The 7,001-nt window shown below is 39.5% G+C and overlaps 1 pseudogene; it reads left to right on the top strand.

Annotated features, from left to right (window-relative positions):
* Positions 1-4,320: 4,320 nt before the first annotated feature.
* On the top strand, positions 4,321-5,447 carry LOC114613629 (annotated as a pseudogene).
* Positions 5,448-7,001: the final 1,554 nt, after the last annotated feature.

The following is a 7,001-nucleotide window of genomic DNA, read 5'->3' as shown; positions in this document are numbered from 1 at the left end:
AGATTCTGTTCCAGAAACAGATGGGAGACAATTCCATTGAAGGACAGTTCTGTCACAAGGTGCAAAGCAATGTTTGTAATATTGACTAATTGATGATGCCAGAATGCATTGATTTGGAAATCCAAAATTCAAAGTGGGAATGGCTCTTTTCACTGTTGTATCTGAAATACATGAATATACCTTTAAATCCTGTCTCTAGGGCTTTGAATTCTATGGGTCTGGAGATCTCTGTTGCTCGCAACATACCAATACTTCTATTATTGATTAATGTGGTTCTGCTGAGCTGAATCTTGAGACAAATAGCAGTGGTCAGATGGCTTCCTCAAATGAACAAGCAAAGGAGGTGAAATTCTACTACCCAGAATAATTAATCCCAACTAACCAAGGAAAACCAGGTTTCTGACACTCAGTTGAAGTGAATGAGATTATATCAAAAAACATAGATGATTTCCTTGGATCATCCCTTAGTATTTCCATGTTCAATATCAAAAGAAAAAAACAATAGAAGGCAGGCATGGTAGCAAATGCTAGGAGTTACAGCATCTGCTTGGAAGACTGATTCAGGACAATCACAAGTTCAAGGCCAGTCTGAGCTTCATAAACAGGGTCCTGTCTCAAAAACAGAACAAAGGCCCAGGAAGATAGCTGAGCAGGTCAAGGTACCAATCCTGAAGACCTGATATTGTACCCCAAGCTCCACATGGTAGAAAGAGAGAATAGAGTTCCACAGTTTATCCTCTGATATCTGCACATGCACCATGGCACATGCATACATATACATACACAGTCAATAAATAAATGTAATTTTTAAAAGGAAAATATTAATTAATGCACTACTGTAGTAGATGCCCATATCTCCAATTTCACCCACACACACAAGGCAGAAACACTAAAGTATCAAGACCTTCAGAAATGAAGGTTCAGGTACACCACTCAAAAAAAAAAAAATGTCAGCCAATGTTTCTTAAGGACAAATGGGACACATATGGCAGAAGGATTCAAGTACATCTGTCACATCTGTCCATCACAGATGCAGGGACTGAAAGAGCAGTAACACTTCCTCCTGGCTTACTGCATATTACACAGGATGTGTGAGTGTGTTCTGTGCCCCTTCCCTTTATCATTTTTACAAGTGTGAATGGAGATGGTTTTACAATTTAATTTTAAGAATAATAGATGATTATGAGTGGGTCTGTGACAGGTACGCAGGAATTTTCTTTCAGTAGCTGGAGCTCTGTGTCTTCTGTCAGGTAGACAATGAGAGAAGATTTAGTATGTGCAAATTACACTCAACAACACATTGAGAAGATCTTAAGCAAGGATCTAGTGTATTCCATACCAAGGGTACAAGGATGGTTCAACATAAATAAATCAGGAAATGTAATGCAGTACATAATAGACTTAACAACGGAAATCACATGATCATCTCAATAGAGGATGAAAGAAAGGCCTTTGGTGAAGTTCAACATCCCAACATGGTCAAGAATGTCCCAGAAGAAACAAGAACTAGAAGAAATATATTTCAGCATAATAAAAGTTATATATGGCCAACCTAGAGCAAACATTATGCAAATGCAGAAAAAGCAAAACATTTTTTCTAAAACCTAGAGTGAGATGGTAATTACCTCTCTCTCTCCACTCTTGCTCAAAATACTGCTCAAAATCTTAGCAAGAGCAATAAGGCAGAAAGGGATACAAATAAGAAAGGAAGAAGTCATTGTTCCTATTTGCAGATTACATGATCTTACACTTAAGGTACACTGACTACACCACCAGAAAACTCTTAGATCTATTGTTTCTTCGGCAAAGTAGTAGGACACAAAATCAACACACAGAAACAAGGGCTTGGGGTAGGGAGACAGCTCACTGAGTAAAGTACTTACCATGGATTATGAGGACTAGAGTTGAGATTTCCAGTATCCACATAAAAGCTGGGCAAGTGTGCATGGTGGCCACCTGTAATCTCAGCATTCGGGAAGTAGAGGCAGGGCATCCCTGGGGCAAACTAGCTAACCAGGCTAGCTGGAACCTCTGAGCTCCACGTTCAGCAGAAACTCTGGCTCAATAAATAAAAGTAGAAAGTGATGGAGAGAGATACACAACATCAACCCCAAGCCTACACACACACACATATACATATGTATATGCACACACACATGTGCATACCATATGTACATATATTTGCCAACTAATATTAGAATTGGACTTGATGATACATGCCTATAACACAGCTCTCGGGAGGTAAAGGCAGGAAGATCAGGAGTTCAAGGTCATCCTCAGCTACATAGGAGTTCAGAGAAACAAATGGAAGAAGATAGCAGAAGACAGAAAGAGCTCCCATGTACCTGGATTGACAGAATTAGTATTACAAAAATTACAAAAATGCTGAAATTATCTATAGATTTCAATATAATCACCATCAAAATTGCAACAGCATCCTTTACAGAGCTAATAAGAGAAACTTCTAAATTAAAAGGGACACAAAAAACCCTGAACAACCAAAGCAGTCCTAAACAATGCTAGAGATACCATATTATTGCAAATTATACACCTACCCACACTAACAAAATATGTGTGGGACTGTCAGAGACACAGACATATAGGCCAATGGAACAAGACAGAAGACCCACCAATAAACCATACAACTAAGACACCTAATCATATTTTTTAAGGGAAAGAGAAAAGAGGCATTGGAGGAAATACTTGTCTCTTCCATCAACAGTGCTGGAAAAAGCTTATTATCCACAGGAAAAAGAAAGAAACTAGTCTATATCTCTCACCCCACACAGATATCAGTTCCTAATTGATGTAACATCATGATCTCAGAGAAGGCCTGAAATAGCTAGAGGAAAATATCTCAGGATAAAGGCATTGGAGGGGTGTGCTTTCCAAAAAAAGAACCCCAATAGCCTAGCACACAATCCCCACAACTGACAAGTGAAATTGCAGACACTTGAAATGCATCTGTGTAGCCAAGAAAACAAGTAGCAGAGTGGAGAGACCGCCTACAGAACTGGAGAAAATATTGCCAGCTATTCATCTAACAGGGAATTGATATTCAGAATCAATACAGAATTCCAAAAATTAAACACCAAAGAAGCAAGCTATCTATTCAATAAATAGGCTACTAAGTTGAATAGAAAGTTCTTGAAAAACTAAAAAGAATGACCAACAGTATTTGGGGAAGTCGTTCAGCTCTTATCATGGAAACAGAAATGAAAACTACTTGTAGAGCTGTCTCACTCTGGTCAGAATTAGTCAGAATGGCTATTATCAAGAAAATAAATAGCAAAATGCTGGTGAGAATGTGAAGAAAGAGGGGCCCTTGAATACGGCTGGTAAAGTATATGTGTAGCCACCATAGAAAAGAGTGTTCTCAAAAAACTGAAGATAAATACAGAACGCCCATTAGACCCAGTTATACCACTTCTGGGTATATGTCCCAAAATATCTGAGTCCACAGACCACAGAGACACTCCCATGTCCATGCTCAGTGTCTCACTATTCACAACTGAGACCTGGAATCTGCCTAGATGGCCATCTAAAGATGAATGGACAAAGAAAAGATAACACAGCACACAATGACATTTTGTTCACCTGTAAAAGGAATGCAATTATGGAATTCACACAAATGGATGGGACTTGAGATTATCATGTTAGCAAAATAAGCCAGATTCAGAAACACAAATATGTTTTCTGCCATAATCAGAATCTAATTTAAATTTAGATAGATGATAGACAGACAGACAGACAGACAGACAGACAGATAATGAAAATACAAGTGGGGCTATAAGAGGGGGCATTCTAAAGGAAGGGGAAGGAACAAGAGAAGATAATGAAATGTATGTGTATGTATGTGTGTATGTATGTACATATGTTTATATATATGTGTGTGTGTGTGTGTGGTGTGTACATGTATTCTTGTGAATATTATGTGTGCACATATGTTTATATGTATATACACACATGCATGTGTGTGGTGTGCACATGTGTATATGCATGTGTGTGTGTATGTATGTATGCATATATGTGTGTGTGTGATGAAAACAGAAGAGATAAATACTTTGGGAGAGACAAAGGATAGGAGACAGGAGATGGGTGAGAATAGAACATGAAATAGAGATGATACATAATGAACCCTATGTCTCTGTACACACTAACCAAAAGTTTGAAAAAGTGTCTGAAAATATGTAATTTTTATGAAAATGCAAAATATAATCAATGTACAAAAAATGTACCAGGCATGTTTGTTATCTTATTCCTTTCTGCTCTTTGACACTGCAGAGGAAGAATCACTGAAGGCTTGCATACCCTGCCGTCATGTCTAAGTCAGAGTCTCCCAAGGAGCCAGAACAGCTGCGGAAGCTCATTGGAGGGCTGAGCTTCGAAACAACAGATGCGAGTCTGAGGAGCCATTTTGAGCAATGGGGAACACTAACCGACTGTGTGGTAATGAGAGAGTCAAACACCAAGAGATCCAGAGGCTTTGGGTTTGTCACACATGCCACTGTGGACGAAGTGGATGCTGCCATGAAAGCAAGACCACACAAGGTGGATGGAAGAGTTGTGGAACCTGAGAACACTGTGTCAAGAGAAGATTCTCAGAGACCAGGTGCCCATCTAACTGTGAAAAAGATCTTTGCTGGTGGTGTTAAAGAAGACACTGAAGAACGTCACCTACGAGATTATTTTGAGCAGTATGGGAAAATCAAAGTGATAGAAATTATGACTGACAGAGGCATTGGAAAAAAGAGGGGCTCTGTTTTTGTCACCTTTAATGACCATGACTCTGTGGATAAGATTGTTATTCAGAAACACCATACCGTGAATGGCCACAACTGTGAAGTAAGAAAGACTCTGTCGAAGCAAGAGATAGCTAGTGCTTCATCCAGCCAGAGAGGTTGAAGGGGTTCCAGAAACTTTGGTGGTGGTCGTGGAGGCAGTTTTGGTGGCAATGACAATTTTGGTCAAGGAGGGAAACTTTAGTGGTCATGTTGGCTTTGATGGCAGCCAGTTTGGTGGATATGGTGGCAGTGGGGAAGGCTATAATGGATTCGGCAATGATAGTGGTTATGGAGGAGGCAGCCTTGGTTACGGTGGAGGAAGCAAAGGCTATGAAAGTGGTGGGCAGGGTAGAAAGTGGGGGGTAGAAACCAGGGCAGTGGCTATGGTGGGAGTGGCAGCTATGACAGCTGTTTAACCACAGAGGAGGTAGAGGTGGCTTTGGCGGTGGTAGTGGAAGCAATTTTGGAGGTGGAAGCTACAATGATTTTGGCAATTACAACAATCAGGCTTCAGATTTTGGACCAATAAAGAGAGGAAACTTTGGAGACAGGAGCTCTGGCCCTTGTGGTGGCGGAGGCCAGTACTTTGCTAAACCATGAAACCAAGGTAGCCATGGAGGTTCCAGCAGCAGCAGTAGCTGTGGCAGTGGCAGGAGGTTCTAATTACAGCCAGAAAACAAAGCTTAGCAGGAGAGGAGAGCCAGAGAAGTGACAGGGAAGCTACAGCTTACAACAGATTTGTGAACTCGGCCAAGCACAGTGGTGGCAGGGCTGCTACAAAGAAGACATGTTTTAGATAATACTCATGTGTGTGGGCAAAAACTCCAGACTGTATTTGTGACTAATTATATAACAGGTTATTTTAGTTTCTGTTCTGTGAAAACTATAAAACATTCCAACACCGTAGACCTTTGCACCCATGACGTTGAATAAATGTGTCTTTTTTTTTTTTTAATGTGCTGTGTAAAGTTAGTCTACTCTGAAGCCATCTTGGTGAACTTACCCAACAGTGTGAAGTTAGAATTCCTTTGGGGTGGTGCCAAGTTCCATTTGGAATTTATTTATGATTGCTTGGGTGGAGAAGCCATTGTCTTCAAAAACCTTGGTGTTGTTAAACTGCCAGTTACTGTTGTAGCTGTTGATGAGTTTCACCATGGAAAGGGTCATCCAAGCAAGGTCACAATTTGGTTATAAAATGGTTGTTGGCACATCCTATGCAATATCAAAATTGAATAACGGTGTCATATAAAAATAACAGATGGGAATGAAGCTTGTGAATTATCCATTATCTTGTATTTGAAATAAACAATTTAATTCTTTTGAAAAAAAATGTATACTTTTTTAAACAGCGTCTGTAAATGTGAATATCCCCAGGCATACAATCATAAAACTATAAGATCTTTTAAAGCAGTCTTAGACTTAAGAGCACAGATTATAATCCAGACAGATACTATTGATGAATTACACTTCATCAAAATTACAATTTTCTGTGACTGAGAAGATAAGCAGCAGTTTGAAAGAAAAATACCAGAAAACCATAAATTCAGCTAAGGACCAACATCTAAAATATAATTTATAAGGAACACTCAAACGCAACAGTAAAAATTATCCAAAAAGGAATTGGGCAAAATAAATAAAAGTATACCTAAGTGGGTATTAAAAAGATAAAATATGCATTTGAAAAGACATTCAAAATCATTAGCAACTATGGAGATGCAAATTAAAATCATAATAGAGGCCACTTCGTGCCCATTCCAGGGAGTTAAATTTGTAAAAACAGTGACACGACGGGGAAAGTAAACTGACAGCACCAAACTTAGAAACAATGAAAAACACACAACTGTCAAATGAATCAGCAATTGCAGTCTTGGACACTTGTCCCAGAGAAATGAAGTCTCAAGATACAAAAGCCTATACGTGGATGTTCATAGCACCTCCATTTGTACCATTCAAGCACTGGAAGCCACCAGGTGCCCTTCACAGGGGAAACAGTTCAACTGATATGACCACTGTGGAGAGCTCTTGGGGCTGCTTCTGGAAATTTAGAGAGAATATCTGACATTGGGCTAGGACAGGGAAGTAAGCTCAGGAAAACACAGCCAAGGAATGTATTCCTTGTATCTTGATCATCTTGATAAGTCCCTATAAACAGTGACCTCAGGACCTTTGTTTATGCCTCATTTGTTCCTTGACTACTTTGCTTATACCTTAGGACTG

This window comes from Grammomys surdaster, unplaced genomic scaffold (genome assembly GCF_004785775.1).
Source record: "Grammomys surdaster isolate TR1022 unplaced genomic scaffold, NIH_TR_1.0 126248, whole genome shotgun sequence".
NCBI lineage: Eukaryota > Metazoa > Chordata > Mammalia > Rodentia > Muridae > Grammomys > Grammomys surdaster.
This window is presented reverse-complemented; position numbering and strand designations above follow the sequence as displayed.